General features: G+C 41.4%; 1 protein-coding gene and 1 non-coding gene across 2 annotated transcripts in view; both read left to right on the plus strand.

The window, feature by feature from the left end:
• Positions 1-25,458, plus strand: part of PLCE1 (phospholipase C epsilon 1) — a 376,762-nt gene that overhangs the window by 7,032 nt on the left and 344,272 nt on the right. The window lies entirely within an intron of this gene.
• Positions 2,208-2,314, plus strand: LOC139180047 (U6 spliceosomal RNA). Its single transcript, XR_011564394.1, has one exon. It is a non-coding gene; the product is annotated as a U6 spliceosomal RNA (small nuclear RNA).

The following is a 25,458-nucleotide window of genomic DNA, read 5'->3' on the forward strand; positions in this document are numbered from 1 at the left end:
AGAATCTGCCTGCCAATGCGGGGACTCAGGTTCAATCCCTGGGTTGGGAAGATCCCTTGGAGAAGGAAATGGCAACTCATTCCAGGATTCTTGCCTGGGAAATCCTATGGACAGAGGAACCTGGAGGGCCACAGTTCATGAGGTCACAAAACAGTCTGATACGACTTAGCAACTCAACAGCAACAACAAAACAGTAACACCTAGTAAATGAGACTGTTCATGTAAAGGGCTTAGAACAGTGTCTGATAGGCAACAAGACTTCAACAAATATTGGCTCTTAGGCTCATTTTCATTCTGATGGAGTCTCCATGGTGCTGTCCCCAGTCGGCTGGGGGTCTTCCTTCCATTCCTCCTCTCTTTCCTAGTTGCCACTGTTCACTGCCCTGACCACAAATGACACAGGTGCATGAGGCTGCTTCTCATGGGGCACAGCTGCCCCTCCCCGAGGTCTCTGAGGTCTTCCTGCCTCTGCCAGGAAGAGGGTCCCTTCAGCTCTGAGAAACTGTGGGATGTTTGTTCTTTTCTCTCCTGCCTGCCAGCTGTGGGGGCTGAGATGAGAGGGACAGGGTGGAGCTGCAGTCTTCTCCCTGCTCTTTCTCCATGACGTTGGGTCTATAACACAGACTTCATACTCTTGCATCCTTTCCCCTCTCCCCTTAAGGCATAAAATAATAATAAACAGGGCGGCTAGGCCTGACAGGGTTGTTGGTTAAAGTGTTATCTACATAGTGGTGGTGGTGCTGCTGGCTCTGTGGAGTGATCTGCTGTGGGGCAACCCCACAGAAATATGCTCCGTGGAACGTCTCCTTCAGGAGGCCTGGTTACATTTGCACATGAGTTCAGAGCTATAACAAAATGCAGTTAGCATTTATGAATTTTATTGCTTTGTAGGAACCGCTACATTTTAATAACAAAACAGTAAGTGTGCTCCATTCAAAATTAAGGAAGAGGCAGAAGCAAGGAGAGACTCTATTTTGATGACTTCATTTTAGGTTTAAACTATATAATATCACTGACTATGGAAAATCCAGAGAATGGAAAAAAAATCATTGGGAAAAACACATGTGACCAAGTGCATACTAGACACATCTGGGATTAAAATATCATATAACACAGTTTAATTTGGATATCACTGGAGTTAGTTCAAGTTACTGTCATTTCTAAAGAAAGCTTCAATTCATTTGTTATTATTAACAACATGAACTCAGATTTCATTGATGAACATATTTTTGCCTATGATCCGCTTGCCTGGAGGAATTGAAGCACTCTCTAATAGTCTGGTTTGTCCATCTCAGGGAGGTGGATAAAATTCACAGAAGTTAAATGCTTTTGGCATGAGATTGTATTCCTTTTTCCCCGCAAAGGCAGAATGAATTTGGATGAGAGAGTCGAGCGTGAGCCTAACTGGGTCTGCAGTTTTGCTAACTGCTGGGGTCTGAGTAAATTCAGATTCACTTCTCTGCCGCTCAGCAGGCTAATTAGTCCCTAACTTAACTTGCTTTACTGTGCCAGAGGTTGTTCTTTCATCATGCCTCCGGCAGGGTCCTAAAATTCACAGTGGGACAGATTGGTCAGGCAGTTGTGAAAGAAATATGCTCAGTTATTATTTGAATCTCAGCGAGGATGGCAAGAGCTTCCTGAGTTATGCATAGAAACTACATAAATTTGTAAAAAGAACCCCAAAAAGTGACTTTCCTGCACCACCAGTGTAACAGCAGTCAGATAGCCTTGCAGATTCTCCCAGGGCACCTCTTCGATCTAGGATTTTGGCTAAGTACCCTTTGCTGACTGAGAACTTCTCCAATGCCAAGTCGTGGGACGGCTGACAACAGGTGAAATGTGTTCCTGACTCAGGCAGGCAAGCCCATATCAAGTTAGTTACAGAGGATCAGAGAGCCTGCTTACTTCTAGCCACACGGTCTATCTCGGATGAATTGTCACTATCTAAGCAGTCAGGAAGGTCCTAAGTATGTCACTTGTTTAGATTATTTGTTTAAAAAAATAAAGAATTTTTAGACAAACACTGTATGTTTTCACTTATATGTGAAATCTAAAAATCAAAACAAACAAACAAATACAACAAAACAGTAACAGACTCACAGATACAGAGAACAAACTAGTGGCTACCGCGGGAGAGAGGAGTACAGGCTAGGGCAAATAGGTGGAGGGAATTAAGAGGTACAAACTAGCAGTTATATAATAAGTCAGTGCCAGCTTCGGCAGCACATATACTAAAATTGGAATGATATAGAGAAGATCAACGTGTCTCCCACACAAGGATGGCACGCAAATTCATGAAGCGGTCCATATTTTTTTAAAAAGTACTAAAAAATCATGAAGCGTTCCATATTTTTCCTAATTAAACTTAAAATCTTCTGCACATCAAAGGAAACTATTAGCAAGGTGAAAAGGCAGCCTTCAGAATGGGAGAAAATAATAGCAAATGAAGCAACTGACAAACAACTAATCTCAAAAATATACAAGCAACTCCTATAGCTCAACTCCAGAAAAATAAATGACCCAATCAAAAAATGGGCCAAAGAACTAAATAGACATTTCTCCAAAGAAGGCATACAGATGGCTAACAAACACATGAAAAGATGCTCAACATCACTCATTATCAGAGAAATGCAAATCAAAACCACTATGAGGTACCATTTCATGCCAGTCAGAATGGCTGCGATCCAAAAGTCTACAAGCAATAAATGCTGGAGAGGGTGTGGAGAAAAGGGAACCCTCTTACACTGTTGGTGGGAATGCAAACTAGTACAGCCACTGTTCTCCATAGTGGAGATTCCTTAAAAAACTGGAAATAGAACTGCCTTAGGATCCAGCAATCCCACTGCTGGGCATACACACTGAGGAAACCAGAAGGGAAAGAGACACGTGTACCCCAATGTTCATCGCAGCACTGTTTATAATAGCTGGGACATGGAAGCAACCTAGATGTCCATCAGCAGATGAATGGATAGGAAAGCTGTGGTGCATATACACAATGGAGTACTACTCAGCCATTAAAAAGAATACATTTGAATCAGTTCTAATGAGGTGGATGAAACTGGAGCCTATTATACAGAGTGAAGTAAGCCAGAAAGAAAAACGCCAATACAGTATACTAACGCATATATATGGAATTTAGAAAGATGGTAACAATAACTCTGTGTAAGAGACAGCAAAAGAGACACTGATGTATAGAACAGTCTTATGGACTCTGTGGGAGAGGGAGAGGGTGGGAAGATTTGGGAGAATGGCATTGAAACATGTATAATATCATGTATGAAATGAGTTGCCAGTCCAGGTTCGATGCATGATACTGGATGCTTAGGGCTGGTGCACTGGGATGACCCAGAGGGAGGGTATGGGGAGGGAGGAGGGAGGAGGGTTCAGGATGGGGAACACATGTATACCTGTGGTGGATCCATTTCGATATTTGGCAAAACTAATACAATATTGTAAAGTTTAAAAATAAAATAAAATTAGATTGGGTACCTAAGAAATACAAAAAAAAAAAAAGAAACATTTTAAAGAGAGACCTAATCTAGGGACCAGAAATCTCCCCAAGTGACCCTTTAGCTCAAGGATGCCACACAATAAAGCATTCTATAAGAGGGAAAAAAAAAAGTACTAAAAAAAAGTCACAGGGATGTAATGTACAACACAGGGAATATAGTCGATATTTGATCATAGATTTGTATGATACGTAATCTCTAAAAATATTGAGTCATTATGTTGTACATCTGAAACTAACATTGTAAGTCAACTATACTTAAATAAAAAATAATTAAAAAAGAATTTTTAATCCAAAGCCATTTTAACAACTAAAACTCTATCTTTTAATTATTAATGCAGATATTATGCATCTATTTATGATTTGTTACTTTTTTTATTATATGCTGTGTCTTGCAACACTGAAAATTGAGAAATCCAAATGTTCCCCTCTCAGTTTTAAGAGTTGGAGAAACGTCTTCTCAGAGACGAAGATTTGACCAAGTCACCTGGCTGGGGAGCCGTAGAACTGGAACTTTTGTTTATTTCAAGCAAAATTAAGACCATCCAAACAGTCCATTCTGAAGGAGATCAGCCCTGGGAGTTCTTTGGAAGGAATGATGCTAAAGCTGAAACTCCAGTACTTTGGCCACCTCATGCGAAGAGTTGATTCATTGGAAAAGACCCTGATGCTGGGAGGGATTGGGGGCAGGAGGAGAAGGGGACGACAGGGGATGAGATGGCTGGATGACATCACTGACTCGATGGACGTGAGTCTGGGTGAACTCCGGGAGTTGGTGATGGACGGGGAGGCCTGGCGTGCTGCGATTCATGGGGTTGCAAAGAGTCGGACACAACTGAGCGACTGATCTGATCTGATAGATACCTAATTGGAGAAGGAATGGCAACCTACTCCAGAATTTTTGCCTGGAGAATCCCATGGGTAGAGGAGCCTGGCAGGCAACAGTCCTTGGGGTTGCAAAGAGACAGACATGACTGAAGCAACTTAGCAGGCAGCACAGATACCTAATATGCAATTTTTAATCCTGCCCCTTTGCCTAACATTCTATCATTAAGATGTTTCCACTCCATTAAATGTTTTTAAATCTTGATTTCAGTGTCTGAACCTCATCTGTCATGTTGTCCCATGGAGGGTTTACGGATTCCCCTCTTTTTGGGCGTTCAGTTGTTGATCCCCAATTTTTTCTATTTAAGTAACTCTTCATTGCCTAGATCTCTAATTCTTTAGCACAGAGTCCTAGAAGTGAAATTACTAGGTCAAAGTGAAGAACTTTTTTAAAGGCTCCAGATACATACTGGCAAAAAGCTTTCCAAAAAGGTTGCAACAGTTTGCACTTCAACTAAAGATGTACTAGAGTAGTCTTTCCAGTGGGATGTCAATGAGAAATCCCAGACTTGGTACTTCATAGTTTGAATGTGCATTTCTTTGATTACTAGAGATAAAAAAACATTGGTATTTCATCAATGTGCTTTCTCTTGGTTAATTATTTAATCACATACTTTGTCCATTTATTTGAGACGTCTTAATGAATTAAGACTGTAATGTATCATTGTCATTTGATACTGTTTTTCTCAACTAGCATTTTTTCCTGATTATAATACAATGCAAGTTAATTTTGGCTAATTTGGGAAACAGAGAAAGGCACAGCAAAGAAGTCCAAAATCACCTGCATTTAGTGCTCTTACTATCATTTGGTTCATGGCTTTCTGGGTTTATTTTCTTTTTTCCCAAATTGAGATCATGTTTTCACATTTTATAACTTTTCACCTAACTTTATAAATCATAATTAAGCAAATTATGTTTATCCTACTATGGGATACTCTGTATATATATTAATGAAGTATCATATTTTTGAAATGTTAATCATGTGTCTCAATGTGCAGAAAATTTTCCATATGGCCAGATAGGTCTCTGTTCTCCCTGGAGATTACTTCCACGGCTTTTCAATTTGTACCCTTTACTCCTTTCTGTGATTAACTGTTTTTTTTTTTTTTTTCCCTTAGGTCTTTAGGCTTTTACTTACGTTCAGCTTTTCATTTGAAATTAGTTTTTTTTGTTGTTGTTGTTCATATTATGGGTTGAAGACCTATCTTGTTTTCTAAATACTTAATTTTCCTTCATAATATATTTACTTCCTCATATATATATATTTATATTTCATATATAATTTCTTAAATAATATACCTATTGAATTATCCTAGATTGTTCCTAATCTTATCTTGTATAGTCTAAAGTCAATTTCAGGCCTAAGATATCTATTTGTAAAGTCTTTAATGAGTACCACACTGTTTGGTTATTTAATATTTTAGCCTTATAACATTAATTATACAGTAAATTCTCATTATAATTATTAAAATTTTTCTTATTTTCCTTGCTTATTCTTATAAATTAAGTTTTGAAATACTTTGTTAAAATGTTAAATATCTGTTGATATTCTGAGTAGGATTATAATAAATCTATATATTAGCTTCCCAGGTGGTGCTGATAGTAAAGAACCCACCTGCCAATGCAGGAGACATAAGAGATACGGGTTCAATCCCTGGGTCAGAAAGATCCCCTGGAGGAGGGCATGGCAACCCACTCTAGTATTCTTGTCTGGAGAATCCCATGGACAGAGGAGCCTGGCGGGCTATGGTCCATACAGACACAAAGAGTTGGACATGACTTAGCACACAGGCAAACGTATATATTAATTTCGGAAGAATTAATAGGTTTATATATTTAGTTTTTCCATACTGGTATGTTTCTTAATTTACTCAAATGTTTTTATATCTCTTACTTAAGTTTGTAGTAACCGTCATGTAAATCATATGTATATGCATGCATGCTCAGTCCTATCCAACCCTTGCAACGCAGTGGACTGTAGCCCACCAGGCTCCTCTGTACATAGAATTTTCTAGTCAAGAATTCTGGGGTGAGTTGCCATTTCCTACTCCAGTGAATCATATCAGTTTAGTTCAGTCACTCAGTCATGCCCGACTCTTTGCAACCCCATGAATTGCAGCACGCCAGGCCTCCCTGTCCATCACCAACTCCTGGAGTTCACCCAAACTCATGTCCATTGAGTCGGTGATGCCATCTAGCCATCTCATCCTCTGTCGTCCCTTTCTCCTCCTGCCCCCAATCCCTCCCAGCATCAGAGTCTTTTCCAATGAATCGACTCTTCACATGAGGTGGCCAAAGTACTGGAGTTTCAGCTTTAGCATCAGTCCTTCCAATGAACACCCAGGACTAATCTCCTTTAGAATGGACTGGTTGGATCTCCTTGCAGTCCAAGGGACTCTCAAGAGTCTTCTCCAACACCACAGTTCAAAAGCATCAATTCTTTGGCGCTCAGCTTTCTTCACAGTCCATACATGACCACTGGAAAAACCATAGCTTTGACTAGACGGACCTTTGTTGGCAAAGTAATGTCTCTGCTTTTGAATATGCTATCTAGGTTGGTCATAACTTTCCTTCCAAGGAGTAAGCATCTTTTAATTTCATGGCTGTAGTCACCATCTGCAGTGATTTTGGAGCCCAGAAAAATAAAGTCAGCCACTGTTTCCACTGTTTCCCCATCTATTTCCCATGAAGTGATGAGACCGGATGCCATGATCTTCGTTTTCTGAATGTTGAGCTTTAAGCCAACTTTTTCACTCTCCTCTTTCACTTTCATCAAGAGGCTTTTTAGTTCCTCTTCACTTTCTGCCATAAGGGTGGTGTCTTCTGCATATATGAGGTTATTGATATTTCTCCCGGCAATCTTGATTCCAGATTGTGCTTCTTCTAGCCCAGCATTTCTCATGATGTACTCTGCATATAAGTTAAATAAGCAGGGTGACAATATACAGCCTTGACGTACTCCTTTTCCTATTTTGAGCCAGTCTATTGTTCCATGTCTAGTTCTAACTGTTGCTTCCTGACCTGCATACAAGTTTCTCAAGAGGCAGGTCAGGTGGTCTGGTATTCCCATCTCTTTCAGAATTTTCCACAGTTGATTGTGATCCACACAGTCAAAGGCTTTGGCATAGTCAATAAAGCAGAAATAGATGTTTTTCTGGAGCTCTCTTGCTTTTTCAATGATCCAGCAGATGTTGGCAATTTGATCTCTGGTTCTTCTGCCTTTTCTAAAACCAGCTTGAACATCTGGAAGTTCACGGTTCACATACTGCTGAAGCCTGGCTTGGAGAATTTTGAGCATTACTAGTGTGTGAGATGAGTGGGAAATAGATGGGAAACAGTGGAAACAGTGTCAGACTTTATTTTGGGGGGCTCTAAAATCACTGCAGATGGTGATTGCAGCCATGAAATTAAAAGACGCTTACTCTTTGGAAGGAAAGTTATGACCAACCTAGATAGCATATTCAAAAGCAGAGACATTACTTTGCCAACAAAGGTCCGTCTAGTCAAGGCTATGGTTTTTCCAGTGGTCATGTATAGATCTGAGAGTTGGACTGTGAAGAAAGCTGAGTGCCGGAGAATTGATGCTTTTGAACTGTGGTGTTGGAGAAGAGTCTTGAGAGTCCCTTGGACTGCAAGGAGATCCAACCAGTCCATTCTAAAGGAGATTAGTCCTGGGTGTTCATTAGAAGGACTGATGCTAAAGCTGCAACTCCAGTACTTTGGCCACCTCATGTGAAGAGTGGACTCATTGGAAAAGACTCTATGCTGGGAGGGATTGGGGGCAGGAGGAGAAGGGGACGACAGAGGATGAGATGGCTAGATGGCATCACTGACTCAATGGACACGAGTTTGGGTGAACTCCGGGAGTTGTTGATGGAGTGCTGCAATTCATGGGGTTGCAAAGAGTTGGACATGACTGAGCCACTGAACTGAACTGAGATGAGTGCAATTGTGCAGTAGTTTGAGCATTCTTTGACATTGCCTTTCTTTGGGATTGGAATTAAAACTGACCTTTTCCAGTCCTGTGGTCACTGCTGAGTTTTCCAAATGTGTTGGCATATTGAGTGCAGCACTTTCACAGCATCATCTTTCAGGATTTGGAATAGCTCAATTGGAATTCCATCACTTCCACTAGCTTTGTTTGTAGTGCTGCTTTCTAAGGCGCACTTGACTTCACATTCCAGGAAGTCTGGCTCTAGGTGAGTGATCAGACCATTGTGATTATATTGGCTGTGAAGATCTTTTTTGTACAGTTCTTATGTGTATTCTTGCCACCTCTTTTTAATATCTTCTACTTCTGTTAGGTCCATACCATTTCTGTCCTTTATCGAGCCCATCTTTGCATGAAATGCTCCCTTGGTATCTCTAATTTTCTTGAAGAGTTCTCTAGTCTTCCATCTGGTGATGTCCATGCGTAGAGTCTTCTCTTGTGTTGTTGAAATCATACATTTGTTACTTATTTTAAAATAAGTTTTATATTTTTATTTAATCAGGTTAATTTTTTAGCTGATTTTCCTGAACTTTCTAGGTAGAGAATTGTGTTGTCTACAAATAATAATTGTTTCTTTTAAATCAGAAATTTGAACATAAATAACTAAAAGGGAGGATGATAGAACTTTTAATTTTATTCCTGATTTTAATAGAAATGCTTTTCATATTCCCTAGTAATTATGATGTTGCTCTTGGTTAAAAATAGTTTGATGAAAGAGTTTTATATTCATAGATTTTTTTTTTCAAATGAAAGGGAGTTGAATTTATCAAAGGCCAAAAGGTCATCTTTGAGATGACTGTGTGCTTTTTTTCACATTTGACCTACTGGTATGTTATATTAACAAGTTTCCCATCATTAAACCATGTTTTCAATCTTGTTGTAGCAGTTAATTATCATTTTGTTAATGAATTCTATCTGTAAAGTAGAGATTCATCTAGGCCCTATTTAGATTTTACTTTGCTAGGTTTTTTTTGTTAGATTTATTTTAGCTATGGTTGTCAAAGACTGATATTAAAATTAGTGTGCTGCCCCTGGGTGTGCATAGATTGAATTCCTGGAGACCTCCTGTGCTGTTCTGAGAGTGACAAGGGCAGCTTCAAAAATGGTGAGGAGCTGGAGGCCCCGTTGCTGTGGGAGAGAGTAAGGACAATGAAGTGTCGACAGTAGCTTGGTTCATTGGGGCTTTCCTGTGAAGTGAAAATGCAATGTCTTTTTTTTTTTTTTAAACTGGGACACTCTTGTTTCTTTGCACTCATCATAGAATAGGCAGAATTGAAACTACCATTAGAGGGTTAGGCATTGTTCATAATGATTCCAGACATCGAATGTGGACCTCAGTCTCCTTTTCTAAATTGATACGGGATTTTAAGTAGCAAAGCAGCAAACCTGAAAGACAAGCTTAGAGGCTAGTAGGAGTCAAATTCAATGTCAAGTCTTTGTTTAGGTGAAAAGTTAAAAAAAAAAAAAAAAAAAAGTCCCTAAGGCATACAGAAGGGAAGAGAGAAAGTGGTTACAAAACAAAAATATTAAATGGTGAGTACTGTAAATGTGCATTTGACGCTTTAGGACTGAGAAACTGACCCGACGATTTAACTTCTGTGTGCATATCTTTGTGGAGAAGTTGAGGAGAATCTGAGCCCAAGATGTAAGAAGGTGGTTAGTTGTTTCTTCAACTTAGTCTTCTTCACACTCTTCCTGCTTCTATATCACCCCTCATTCTCTGTCTCCTTGTTTTTCTACAGTTTTGTTTTTTCCCACTCTTATTGTCTCATCCACTCAACATTGTCTCATCCATTCAGCAGTCACTCCCATGTGTCAAGTACTGTGCTGGCTGATGGGGGATGCTGGTGAGCAAGACCCCCCATGGCTCCTCCCACCTGAGCTTACCTGAGCCAGGTGATGATGAGGGTGAGAATCTGATACTCTCTTAATTTATGAAATAAGATGTTACTAACTCTCCCCCTTACTCAGAATTTCAGACGTTTGCTTATTTATAGAAGGGTATTATAAAACATCATGAATGGGGAATAATTTCTAAATTGTAAAATTAGACAGTTTGTTGTTGTTGTTCAGTCGCACAGTCATGTCTGACTCTTTGCGATCCCATGGACTGCAGCACGCCAGGCTTCCCTGTCCTTCACCATCTCCCAGAGCTTGCTCAGAGTCGTGTCCGTCGAGTCAGTGATTCCATCCAATCATCTCATCCTCTGTTGTCCCCTTCTCTTGCCTTTAATCTTGCCCAGCATCAGGGTCTTTTCCAGTGAGTCAGCTCGTCAGCTCATCACCTTCATCAGGTGGCCAAAGTATTGGAGCTTCAGATTCAACATCAGTCCTTCCAATGAATATTCATGATTGATTTCCTTTAGGGTTGACTGGTTTGATCTCCTTGCAGTCCAGGGGACTCAAGAGTCTTCTCCAGCGACACATTTCCAAAGCATCAGTTCTTTGGCGCTCAGCCTTCTTTATGGTCCAACTGTCACATCCATACATGACTACTGGAAAGACCATATCTTTGACTAGATGGATTTTTGTTGGTAATGTCTTTGCTTTTTAGTACGCTGTCTAGGTTTGTCACAGCTTTTCTTCCACGGAGCAAGCACAGTTTAATTTTAGACAATATTTTGTTTTAATGGGCTTCTGTGACTTGGGCTTCTGTGACTTCTTATGGGAAGGAGGCTTCTGTTGCTGCTCCTTGATGTTTTCTCAAGCAAAATATCTTCATCCTTGTTTCTTCCCTTCTGAAGAAATTTCTTTTCAACTGGAAGAGTTCTGGAAGCAAGGGCTGCTGGGACTGAAGAAGGAGCACATTCTAAGGCATAAACTAGCAGGACAAGGAGAGGCAGGGTGTGCTCACCTTGACCAGCTCTGTTCAGTGCAGAGGCTCAGGTGGAAGCTTGGGAGAGTGCCCAGCATGTGGTTGCTGCTGTATCAAGAAAGCCATTCAGGTTCATCTGGAGAAACTAGTTCACATAAATGTTCTGCTATTGCTTCATTACCCTTTTATAATTGGTTCTGTAAAGAGCATATTGACTGAATTCCTAATGTTATACCCAGGATTAGCCATCAAAGATCTTTCAGTCCAGTCAGGGAGAGAGGGCACAAATACCTGAAATTTTCTATATCCTTACCAAGAAATGGCTGAGTCCCTGGCCAGCTGTTAAATGGCTTGAGTCCAGGAGAGGGCGCTCTGGGCTGGAATTTTCTGGAACAGAGAGCGGGCTTGAAGGAAGCTGGGTATGGCTTGATGAAAAGGATGGGAAGGTGTTTCTGCTTGGGAAGAGATAAAGCCATCCTTAAAAGTCTGGTTCATGGGAATGTGCTAGTTGGCCAGTGAGCAGCGTCTCTTCTGAGGCCTTCTTTTCCCTTGTTTGCCTTACATACATGTTGTGGATCCTTCGAATATATCCACCTCCATGAGTTTCATCAATGATTCCAGATCTTTCTGTGATCCATGCCCCACTCCTAAGCTCCAGACCTGCAAATCCAGCTGCCCGTGAGACATCTCCCCAAAACCCATGTCTCAAATTGAACTCAGTCTTTTCCCAAACCTATTTCTCCCACATTCCCCATCACAGTGGATAGAATCTTTATAGATTCAGTTAACAAGGCTGGAAACCTCAGCTCTCCAAGCACACCGCACACCCCCCCACCTTCTGAGCTTCTCCCTCCCAGTATTCACCACACTCTGCTACCTTCCATTTCCATGTCTATCTTTCCCAATAAATCATGTGCTCCATGAAGGCAGGGTCTTCCCGGCTGGTACTAGTGGTAAAGAACCCTCATGCCAATGCAGGAGACATAAGAGATGCGTGTTTGATCCCTGGGTGGGGAAGATCCCCTGGAGGAGGGCATGACAACCCACTCCAGTATTCTTGCCTGGAGAATCCCATGAACAGAGGAGTCTGGTGGGCTACAGTCTATGGGGCTGCAAAGAATCAGACATGATTGAAGAGACTGAGCATTCATGAAGCCAGGGGCAGGGTTCACTTCTGTGATCTCTAGCTCCAGCACAATATTCAGCCTGTGACAAAAGTGCTCCATAAATACATGTAGATTCACGGTATGAATTAAACTTCCTGTCCATTCTACTTCCTAAGTATTTCTCTAGTCAGGCAGACCCTAGTTTGAAATCTAGCTTTGCTGTTTACTAGCTGGGCAACTTTAATAGATCTATTTTTTTTAATTGAGTTAGTTTTAAATTTACAGGTTAAGCTATTTTTAATCTCACTATGCATCAGCTTCTGAATCAGTAAAATGGACTTAAGTGTGGTGCCTACCTCATAGGTTTGACATGAATTAAATGAAATAAAGCATGTAAACTATTATATGCATAATAAATAAATTATGCATAAATAAAGCATATACCACATTATACCATGTGTTTGACACATGGTATAGTCTTTACTGTTACAAAGGTAGGTTTGAAGCTAGACTGTGAAAGTCCCTTAAAGTACGTTAAGAGGTGTGTGCTGTATCTATTAGAAGGGGAGAATCCATGAAAAGTTCTGTGTGGCAGAAAAACAATAATCTGTGCAATCAACCCAAATTTGTGTAAAAATCAAAACTCTATCACTTAATAGCTGTAAGCTTTTCACAAAAGTACCTAGCCATTCTCAACCTCAGTTTTAAACCTGTAAAATTAAGATAACAATACTCAGTACCAGGATTTGTTGTAAGGTTTAAATGAGATGGTATATGAAAGGTGTCTGAGACTATTTTTTTTTTTAAGTTGCTGTCTTTCCTCCAGTGATAAGTCCTGGGTTCCCTTGGAAAGATATCTGTAGTCCAGAGGCTTTTCTTTGGCTCAACTTCATTTAACATTTTTGTCAGACTTGGATGAAGACAAAAAACCTTATTTCCAAATTTGCAGATGACTCAAAGTTGGCAAAATAGCTAACACAATAGGTGATGGAATGGAGGCTCAAAATGACCTCAACAGTCTGGAATGTTAGGCCTTCACCAAATGGGAAGTTGGGCATCTAGCAGATGGATCAAAGTAGTCAGGGACAAGGAGACCGTTTATTTATTTTAAAATTTTTGTTGGAGTATAATTGACTTACAATATTATGTTAGTTTTAGGTATACAGTAAAGTGAATCAGTTATACGTATATCCACTCCGTTTAGATTCTTTTCCCATATAGATCACTACAGAATATTGGGTAGAGTTCCCTGTGATATAAGTAGGTCCTTATTAGTTATTTATTTTGTATATAGTAGTGCGTATGTGTCAGTCTCCGTCTCCTAATTTATAAGGAGACCATTTAGAAGGAGATTCCACTAGTCCAGATGATGAATGGAAAGGGTCTGACCAGGGGGTGGTGTCAGTGGCTAACAGTTGGGAAAAAATTTTTAGAAAAATCACCAGAATATGACAAATAACTAGGTGGGTGTCTGGATGAAGAGGACAGTGATAACTGGGAAGTTTCCTTTCCGAATTCCTGGGAGGAAGGAGGTGCCAGTTAATAGGAAGGAGGAAGTTAGGCAGAAGAATTGAGTTAAGGAGAGAAGGGAGGACAGGAGTCTGGTTTTGTACTTGGGGTGTTGGCTGTATCCAACAGGAAGTTGGAAAGTCAGGACTGTAGCTCGTGGGAGCGGCTGTGTCTAGAAAGAGGCATTTGGGAGTCATCCACTTAGAGGTGATAGTTGAAGCCGTGGGTGGGAGGGGATGGGATGGCCAAGGAGTGGCCAGTGCTATTCAGAATCATTAGCGTTGTTGGCTCTAACTAGAGATAAGCAGGATAAACAAACCCATGCCCAAGTGGGAACTAGTTCTGCTGCCTTCCAGGAGTTCTTTAATGCATTAAAGCAAACTCTCACAGGATGAAAAAAAATCTCATATAATAATTTCAGATTTTCAGAAAGTTATTTTTCATTAAACAATACATAAATATGTTCTTGGTTGTAAAGAATGTGAACATTGAAGATAAAGTAGAAGCCCTTATAACCCCTCTCTAAGTCTGCTTTTTCTTTTTCAGAGGTAATCACTGCTCCTAGTTGGGTGGTGCTGTTCAAACGTTTTGCTGTGTGTTTATACAGTTGTACATACACATAATGATATACTTTGTGTGTTTTGTTTTATATAAGGCGCTTCTAACATGTTTTGTTCTTTGATTTATTTTTATCTTAAGAAAATGAAACAATATACCCTGGAATCCTTTCTAGGTAAATGTATCTAGAGCTAAGTTATAAAAACAACAAAAAACCTGTTCTCCTGGATATGAAAGTACTATATTTTATCAATCCCTTGTAGATGGAATATACCTTCTCTCCAACTTTTTCATCTGCTCATTCTGCAAGACACAGTGTGATCCCTGTGTTGGGAAGATCCCCTGGAGGAGGAAATGGCAACCCACTCCAGTATTCTTGCCTGGAGACTCCCATGGACGTAGGAGCCTGGTGGGCTATAGTCTACGGGGTCACAAAGAGTCGGACATGACTGAAGTGACTTAGCATACACACACATAGCGTGTAGGAGACTGCCCAGGAGAAACTGGGATCCATCAGTAATAGTAAGCCAGGAGTTGGCAGACTACTTGGGTAATGAGAAGTACATAAAGAAGAGGACAGGCAGAAAATGCTGCTTCTTCTTTTTTTATTTTTTTTTTGGTAATAACTTTGTATTCTGCATAATCTATAAAAATATGGAATCACTATTTTGAACACCTGAAACCAATATAACATTGGAAATTAACTCTACTTCAATTAAAAAGAAAGACAAATCAATTCAGTAAATCACTTAAAAGAAGGCAAAAGATATATAGACACATTACTGCTACTGCTGCTGCTAAGTCACTTCAGCCGTGTCCGACTCTCTGTGACCCCATAGACGGCAGCCCACCAGGCTCCCCCATCCCTGGGATGCTCCAGGCAAGAACACTGGAGTGGGTTGCCATTTCCTTCTCCAATGCATGAAAGTGAAAAGTGAAAGTTGTCTCTGACCCTCAGTGACCCCATGGACTGCAGCCTACCAGGCTCCTCCGTCCATGGGATTTTCCAGGCAAGAGTACTGGAGTGGGGTGCCATTGCCTTCTCCATAGACACATTAAGGGGTATACTAAAGGTATTTAATAAGATAAAGTAAAATCAAGTAATAGAAAATGCTGCTTCTTAAGATTGCTGCGCACTGTGGTGTCTTCAGGGCAGGAGGCCTTGTTTGCTGTGGGGTTGCAGAAGGAGATGAGAGGGGCTGAACTCTTTGTCTGTGTTTCAGATGGAGACGTGGATGGACGATGGAGGTGTAATCTATCGCCCTAGTTCTTGGTGCCCTAGTTCTCCCTACCTCACCAAGGGATCAATTACTAATATGTTACAAACCTTAGGACAGGGAATTTCTGTGTCAGGCTCAGCCACCTGCTGTGTTTAACCTGGCCAGGATCCTTTCTCTGCCTCAAGCTGGAGGAGCTGGAAGTAGTGGGGAGAAAGGGAAGAGGAGGATGGACGCTAAATGAGATAGGGACTTTCATCTGGATCTCCAGGTCCAAGCCAAAGTTGGAGTGATTGATTTGGGGAGGGGCGGGTTGGGTTTGAAAACATTTTTCTTCGTACAGATACCATCAAAATGAATACATAAAATTTTCAATTCTCACTGGGAGCTTCTGAAAATATATCATATACCCCAGTGAGACATTGGTATATTATTCCTTTTATTCTTTCTTTTTTTTATTTAGTTGGAGGATAATTGCTTTACAAAGTTGTGTTTGTTTCTGCCATACAACAATGTGAATCAGCTGTAAGTATACATATGTCTTCTCCCTCCTGGGCCTCCCACCCCTCTAGGTTGTCACTCACCAAGTTGAGCTAGTGAACTTCCCACTAGCTATCTGTTTTACATCAGATCAGATCAGTCGCTCAGTCATGTCCGACTCTTTTCGATGCCATGAATTGCAGCATGCCAGACCTCCCTGTCCATCACCAACTCCCGGAGTTCACTGATACTCACGTCCATCAAGTCAGTGATGCCATGCAGCCATCTCATCCTCTGTCGTTCCCTTCTCCTCTTGCCCCCAATCCCTCCCAGCATCAGAGTCTTTTCCAATGAGTCAACTCTTTGCATGAAGTGGCCAAAGTACTGGAGTTTCAGCTTCAGCATCATTCCTTCCAAAGAAATCCCAGGGCTGATCTCCTTCAGAATGGACTGGTTGGATCTCCTTGTGGTCCAAGGGACTCTCAAGAGTCTTCTCCAACACCACAGTTCAAAAGCATCAATTCTTTGGCGCTCAGCCTTCTTCACAGTCCAACTCTCACATCCATACATGACCACAGGAAAAACCATAGCCTTGACTAGACGAAACTTTGTTGGCAAAGTAATGTCTCTGCTTTTGAATATGATATCTAGGTTGGTCATAACTTTCCTTCCAAGGAGTAAGCATCTTTTAATTTCATGGCTGTAGTCACCATCTGCAGTGATTTTGGAGCCCAAAAAAATAAAGTCTGATACTCTTTCCACTGTTTCCCAATCTATTTCCCATGAAATGATGGGACCAGATGCCATGATCTTCGTTTTCTGAATGTTGAGCTTTAAGCCGACTTTTTCACTCTCCACTTTCACTTTCATCAAGAGGCTTTTGAGTTCCTTTTCACTTTCTGCCATAAGGGTGGTGTCATCTGCATATGTGAGGTTATTGATAGTTCTCCTGGCAATCTTGATTCCAGCTTGTGTTTCTTCCAGCCCAGCGTTTCTTATGATGTACTCTGCATATAAGTTAAATAACAGGGTGACAATATATAGCCTTGACGTACTCCTTTTCCTATTTGGAACCAGTCTGTTGTTCCATGTCTGTTTTACATATGGTAATGTATATGTTTTGATGTTACTGTCTCAATTCATCCAGTCTCCTTCCCCCCTCTGACTCTGTTCCTGCTCTGCAAATAGCTTCATCGGTCCCATTTTTCTAGATTCCATATATGTACCTTAATATACAATATTTGTTTTTCTCTTTCTAACTTACTTCACTCTGTATAGGCTCTAGATTCATCCACCTCACTAGAACTGACTCTCCCATTTTTTCTTGAACATATGAGATTTCTTGAGTGTAAGGACAGCTGAGAAGGGGAAAAAAGGACAATCTTTTCTGTACTTGCTTTGTCCCACCCCAATCATTCTCTCTCTTTCTCTCTCCATCCACCTCTCTTTCTCTTTCTGGTTTTCCTGCCTTCGATGCTCTGAATCATATTATATCGTAAGCAAATTTGGGACTTGCGTATTTTGTGCAAAATACCAGGGCCTTCCTTTTCCTTCTCTTCCTTTCTGCTGCCTTCATTCAGGGCTCAGGAGATTCTGCTTTGGCTCAGTCTCAGGAAATCACACTGGTTCTTCTTTCTCCCCTTCCCTCTGTTCAGCACTGACTCAGCTGCTGCGAAGCTCTGCCAGGCAGTTAGGAAGCTGCACCATCCCAGGGTGAGATGGCCGAGAGCTGGGCTCCACAGCAGCCCCAAATCAACTACATAGGCAGCCCATGTCCTCCAGCACGTGTGGGAATTATTCCTTGGGGTCTCTGTCTAGTTCCCCAAGCCTAGCTCCTCCTGACTCACATCCTCCCTGCTTGCAGCACAGTGAAGTTTGGTTGACTTTTTGCATTTCTCCTGTTTCTGCTTCCAGGCAAGCCCGGCCCTCTGAGATCCAGGAGCTGGGCTCTTCTCCCCAGTGAGTGGGCTCATCTCCACAAGGCCTCCACAGGCCTGTGTTTGAAACGGCTCTGATCTGCTACCTGTGAGAGAGTGACCACCCACCCACCTCTCTGGGTACATCTCCCAGCCCCTCTGCTCTGACTCGTCCCCTGACACACCAGATACTCCAGCAGTAAATACCCGATGCGTTCACTACCTGGAGCTCCCTGAACACAGCACGTGGTCTTTCCATTCTGTGCCTCACCCTGGGCTGCCCACTGGTCCCAGCCCTCTTTCTTCTGTTCTTTAGGTTTAGTTTAGGTTTCAATCACTCTACAAAGCCTTCACTGACTGCCATTATGCCAGATTCACTTCACTGACTTTTCAATTTTGTATCTGTGTCCGCCACTCCACTGTGATGGTCTCCATTACCTCTCTGTCCCTAGGGCTGAGCCCAGGACCTGGAATACTGCAGGCACTCAGTTCATGCTCTTTGAACCCCACTGGCTTAGGCCAGGGAATATCTTTGTAGTTTTTCTTCTAGGTTTGCCCTCCTGGCAGATTGCTTCCTTCCTAAGTAGCATCTTGTTATTTGAGTCCCACTAGACTGGGCTGCTGTCTGTGGGGTCGCAAAGAGTCAGACACGACTGAAGCGACTTAGCAGCAGCAGCAGCAGTATCATCTTATTTGAGGTTCACTGAGAGGCCTCGCCTTATAATAAATTATTGGGTTGCATTCTGTTTGGATGGTTTTCCGGGTGGAGTGGCATTTTTAGATTCCAGACAAGTCTCTGTCTAGGAGGAGTGGAGAAACGAGGAGGGGTCCATACTGTGCAGGGTCAGGAAGGAGGCCCCTTGAGGTGCTCAGGGCTTCATGAGCTGCCTTTCCATGCATGATAACCACATCCTATGTGGAGTCTTTCCTTTCAAAGCACCTTGGCATACCTGGTCTCATTTGATCTTTCCTACAAATCACCTTGGGAAGTAGAAGGCAACAGGTATACACAGTGAAACAGATAAGGTGATTCATTTATTTATTCCGTATAGATTTATTGAGTTCCCATTCCCTTGCTGGGAACACAACAGTGAACGAAACCAGCATGTTCCCAGCTGTCAGGAAGTTCTGGTTCCAGTCAGGCTATGCCAACAAGTGACTAGTGTACAAATAAGTAATACGTAGGATTTCCAGTGACAGTACGTGCTCAAAAGACAATCAGGCCAGGTAATATTACAGAAAGTGACTAGTGGGAGGGGTGAAGGGACTGCCTTGGAGCAGGTAAAGCCTTTTTGAGGAGATGACATATGAGCTAAAGTCTGAAAGTTGAGAAGGAACGGGCCAGGTGATGTGCTGAGAGTCTGAAAGTGGAGCTGGCCCTGGAGCCCTGAAGCATTTCCTTTAGCTGTTCTTTTACTGCAGGAAAGCAACCAAGGCCAACAGTCAGGACAGGAAAAAATTGTGTGTGTGTGTGTGTGTGTGTGTGTGTGTGTGTGTGTGTGTATACAGGAAAAAAATATAAAATACATATATGTAAATACATGTGTAGATATAGGTATACATATGCATGTGTGTGCATACGTATACCTATATCTGTACCTCCTACAGCAGTTGAGAGGGTAGAATATTTTTCCTGAAAAATCCTTTCAGAGCTGGATTCACGTGACGTCGTGAGAGGAATGTTTAGGTGATTAGTAGTGAGGCATGTGGGGTGTAGCTGTGGGAAAGAAAGGAAACGAGTCTCTGGCACCTGTCATGGATACTTACCGCCACCCCACTCAGGAACAGGGGCAGTTAAGGTTGTCTAAAGAGTGGATGGTTCTGTACAGTTGGTGTGGCAACAGTTTGAGAATAAGGCTCATAGTCACTGTTCAAAAGAGCTTCCTGAATAGAATGTGGTTCTGCAGAAAGGAAGGTAGGGGGTCTTTGGCGTGATGAGCAAGACCCAGAAAGGCAGGTGAAAGGCAGGTTCAAGGAACAGGAGTTAGACCACCCTGGCTTAGGTGGATGTCAGGTTGATGAACTGGAGAGGGTAGTTTTGATCAGCTGCCCCTCACACTTGGCTCTGTTTGGCCTAGTTTAATATCATATAAAATGTCACTTAAACCTAGCAAATATCCCTTTAATAAATTTCAACTAGACCCATCAGTTTTATGGACCATCTAACTCAGGGCTTACCAAAGGATTTGGCACACAGCAGGTGTTCAGAAAATAATTTGTTAAATGAGTGAATGAATGAATCAGACCTTTTGGTTGAATCCTATGGGCAGAGGAGCTGGCAGGCTACAGTCTACAGGGTCACAAAGAGTTGGACACAAATGAAGCAACTTGGCACACACGCACCCACCATTTGGTTGACCAGCCCTTGGAAGCAAGATTGAGCCATCTGGAATTTGTTGTACTCGAAGAATAGGGCAGTGTTTACAAGTATATCAAACAGGTGAGATGACACATGATTTCAGGGGGGGACAGCCTGTGATTTCTCTAGATCTTCTCCTTTTTAAAGTAAGATTTAGAATGTTAGGATAGAGATTGCTAAAGTTGATATAGATTCTATTATGTCCCAAAGTTTCTTTTACAGAATATAATATTAAACAAGAGAAGCAGGACAAGAATGGTACAAACAGTATAATTTCAGTTCTATTAAAAAATCTATATTCATGGGGGAAAAACTGGAAAGAAGTTATAACAAAATTGGGACTTACCCAATGATCTTACCTTATCTTTTCTACTTTCTACTTACCAGACTTTTTCCAAATTTTCTACAGTTAGTGTGTGTTACTTTTATAATCAGAAAAATATAATGTGTGACTTGTTAAACTGTTAGTATAGAATGTGGTATGACATTCCTGCCAAAGCCTGCTTTCTTTTTTTAATCTCTGGCATTCATCATAAAAATCACAGCTGATATTTCAAATAATGACATTATGATAGCAAAAGTGAACTGCACCTTAGCAGATGTACTCCCACCTGTGTCATGAGACACAGTTGATCTGCCGAGGAGCCCACACCATCCAGATGCTGAGATTGGCCATATCATGGCTCCCTGCCTCTATCTGCATCCCTCTACCGTGATCCCTCAGCCTCCCTGGGTACTTGCTTCCACCCCCATACCTGTCAGAGGCTCAGGAATGGCTGGAAGCTGGTATCGCAGGTCAGAGCTGCCCTGCTTGCTTCTGATTGTGGACTCAGCAAACAACTCTGTAATGTAGATCATACTGACTGCCCTGAAAAATAGCAAATGTGCCATGGTATTGTCCTATAGACTAAACAAATTAAAAAAAAAATAAAAGCAGCCGAACCCTGAAAACTTATTCACTTCATTTTTTCAATCAGGTGAAAAGTATGAATAATATTGCTTCTCCCTTTTGGATGATGACATCTCAGTGGTAAATCGAGACATTGCTTAAGTGAACTTCGAGTTTTAACAAGATTTTCTATTTGCATTTTTGACTTTACCGAAAACAAGTGCCATTAGAATGATATCAACTGTTTGAGTCAGTTGTTGGCTTGGGCCTCCACCCAGAATTTGATGTCATTGATGGGCATCCATGAGGAACAGGAATAATTTTGAAGCTTTTGACCAGAGGACCTCTGAAGACCTTCATTAGTGCTAGTGTTAAATATAATACAAATGTAAAAATGAAAATGGCCGTCTTATGCACTAAATATGTGGATTTAAAATGCTTTCTATCTGCTAGGGCTTTGCATGGGAACCTCTATGAAACTGGAGAGTTACTGAGTCTGGAAAATGTTTTGCTCAGTGTGATGATGAAATGTAGACTAGGTATCAGATGTGGGGGACCCAGGATGGAGGGAGAGAAGGAAACACAGCCATGAGGAATAGAGTTTGCAGGGCTTGAATCATATCTTATTTTGATTAAATCAGGATCGGTTTACTTAGAGCCTGTAATGTGAGAATGTGTTAGAGTAGTAGAGGGGTTCTATTATGGTTATCTTACTCAAGAGTGAGTTCATTTTCATCACATGTATTTTTAATTCTTTGGAAAGACAATTACATTAATTGAGGAATGACATGTAGAATACCAGTTTGAAAAAACACTTAGTAAATGGGGGTACTGATGTTGCCTAACTATCAATTAATTAAAAATAGCTTGTAACATGAGCTCTAGGTACCCCATCTAAAGAGTGGCAGTAGGCTGCTTGGGGAAGCCCATTATATTTTTGATGCATTGATTGGGTAAAACAAGACCTTCAAGGAAGAGGCTCCGGGTCCTTCCCACTTTTCTGTTTTCATTGCACAGCTTCCAAAAATGTGCTGCTTTGACCTAGTATGAGAACTTCCCAACTCCAGGATGAATTGTCCAAGATGGTTCTATTGCTTTTGCTGCAGTTAGCCTTAGTGAAGGCAGAATAGTCTCCAGGTGCCAGCCAACCCATGACCTTCCGTCTCTCTCCAAAATGAGACTCCTCCCTCTCTCCTCCACTTTCTCCCTGGCCTCACTTTCCTGGACAGAGTCCTCTTTTAAAGACTGTGACATTCTCTAGGGAGGCTTCACTCATGAATGGAATTCATACTGATTTCTGTCATCTCTGTCTTCATTTTTTATCTATTGCACAATCAGTACACACTATTGAGTGATTCTCCCACTTTTTAACTGGTTAACCTGGAGAATCCCAGGGACGGGGGAGCCTGATGGGCTGCCGTCTATGGGGTCGCACAGAGTCGGATACGACTGAAGCGACTTAGCAGCAGCAGCAGCAGACTATACTATTCAGTGTTCTATGATAATAGCTCATATCTAAGTTTTCCCCTTGTGGCTCTGTAGTAATAAATGACTTCCCTGTAGGCAGAGGTTGTGCCTGGAGAACTCTCATTTGACAAATAACACATGATCCAGGGCCCATTATGTCTAATATCTCCATATTTCTGGAACAGCAACAAGGAGAGAAGGGGCAATTTGCAAGCTAATTAGAACCACCAGGGAACCACCAGCCACCCAACGCAGAGGTCTTTCAACTTAAATATTATCTCTGAGGATATCAGGCATTGTTTTAGGCAAAGATTTTAAATCTCAATAAATAGTTATGAAGTGGCAAAAAAGAGATTTTATATATATATATATGTATATGTATATATCCTGTGTACACAGAGATGTGTATATACATTTGCCTACATGTATTTGTATGTATGTGGAAAGAGACAGAGATAAGCACTAGCAGTAGTTCGCTACATCATGTTTATGGATTAGATGCCTCAGTATGGTTGCTGCTAAGTTACTTCAGTCGTGTCCGACTCTGTGCGACCCCATAGACGGCAGCCCACCAGGCTCCCCCGTCCCTGGGATTCTCCAGGCAAGATCACTGGAGTGGGTTGCCATTTCCTTCTCCAATGCATGAAAGTGAAAAGGGAAAGTGAAGTCGCTCAGTCGTGTCCGACCCTCAGCGACCCCACGGACTGCAGCCCACCAGGCTCCTCTGTCCATGGGATTTTCCAGCCAAGAGTACTGGAGTGGGGTGCCATCACCAGGATGCTATTTTTCTCCAAATTGATTAAAACCGATACCAAATAAAGTCCTTGCTGATTGGTGATATTCTTGAGGATTGGGGTAAGGTTTGGGTTTACCACACTAAATAATGTAGCTCTCTGTTCCTTCTCAATTGATGTGGATGAAAGGATGAGAATAGTGTTTGGGGAAGATTTTTCTAAAAATTATATGGGATGGATTGAAAGAGCTTAGAATTTGGGAGACTGGAAGCTCTTAAGTAATCCAGGTCCTAATAGGCAAGGATTAGGCTCAAGGAGCCGTGGACGGGAAAGAGAGTCAGATACCTGTTGAGACCAAATGTTTGCCTAGGTATGTGGCATACACCTAGTGTGTCTATAGGATTCCTTAAGATTGAAGATACAAGGTCTTTGTTTTTCAGAAGTTCTCCATCTATGCGGGGGTCCTGAATTATTAATAACTTCAGTATATTGTGTGCCGTGATATTTTGGGATGGTAAAATGTGGGAAGCACGACAGGAAACACAGATGAGAGCAGTTAATACTGACAGGTGAGCATCAGCGAGGGCTACAGGGAGGAAATGCTATGTAAGCTGAGTGACAGAGTCTTATTTAAGTTAGAAGGCAGTGGGAAGGGAAATCCAAGTGGTATTAAGTGCAAGCCTAATTCAACAAATGGCAAAAAGGCCAGTGTGACAAGATATCTTTTCTTTGAGGGTATTGGTCAGAGATGAAGTTAGAAAAAAATCAACTGAGACTAAATCAAGAGGGGTAAATGCCATCTTCTGCTGTCTGCTTTTCTGTCTTCTCATCATCTTACCAAAAACGTGAATCTTTTTGTGCATGCATCTTGTGACTGTCTATACCATAATCCTATCCGCCTCCATTCTTGACTTTAAGTTACATTATACTGTGTCTAATATCTCCATATTTCTGGGACAGCAACAAGGAGAGAAGGGGTGATTTGCAAGCTGATTGTGGAATGTGTTTTTCAGTGACGTTTTCCTTTCCTTGTGAGTTTTATAATTGAAAATCAACCTGTATGGACAAGCTTTTTTTATGATCTTGCGTGTTACTGTATTGTCAGCCTTATCAGTACATTCATTTGGAATTACTTATTTGGGTAACTTTCTCATCTACTTATCAGTAGATTCCTGATGTCTAATATACATAGAGTATAAAGATTAAGATCTCTTTGGGTTTCTGAGTCATAAGTCTAGAAGCGGACTCTGAAACTTTTCTAATAGAGTAGAAGTCATGAAGGGTTATGTCTTTGGGGTCTTGGGAAAGGATCTAGATGGGTGCACCAGTGCCTTTGGGGAGTGTTTTTGAATCTTTGTTTCTTTGTGAATTGTGGAATTTCTGTCATCATAGTTCAGAGAAAGGAGGTCAGGGGGAGGTGGAACAGCAGACATTCGGTAGAGAAGAAAGACTCCGCTGAAGACTGACTCATATTGTGCAGAGTTTGAGTGTGATTGTGTGCATACACCTATAACTGTGCACTCCATGTGCCTGTGGTAGGAAGAAGGGGAGGAGAGGGTTGTGCAGACATAATATTTTCTTTAATCTCTTTGCAGAGTGGACTTTGGAGAAGAGTAAGCCTAAGTAAACAACGTGGCATAGTTGTTTGTCTGTCATACACATGATACTCAAAAAGACTCTATAAAATCCTGTCTTAAGTTAAGAAGCAAATAGAATTATTCAGTTACCAACTTTGATGGTTACCCCAGTGTTTCTTTTCCATGATGGTGAAATTCCTGAGCAGTTTTCACTTGCTGTGATTAGTTGAAATGTTCTCCTACAAGCTTCAGATGAATTCATGGTTATGCATTGTATTTTCTTTATCTTTCTTTACACTGCTCATCCTATGTGAATATGGGTAAAGGGGCTGCTACCTCTTTGTAAAGTTCCACCCCAGACCCCCCTCCAGCAGAACTTTACTGACCCCCTGGTCCTTGGCCATCTTGCTTTCTTGACTGTACAGAATATAATTGGGACTTAATAAA

This window comes from Bos indicus, chromosome 26 (genome assembly GCF_029378745.1).
Source record: "Bos indicus isolate NIAB-ARS_2022 breed Sahiwal x Tharparkar chromosome 26, NIAB-ARS_B.indTharparkar_mat_pri_1.0, whole genome shotgun sequence".
NCBI classification, from domain to species: domain Eukaryota; kingdom Metazoa; phylum Chordata; class Mammalia; order Artiodactyla; family Bovidae; genus Bos; species Bos indicus.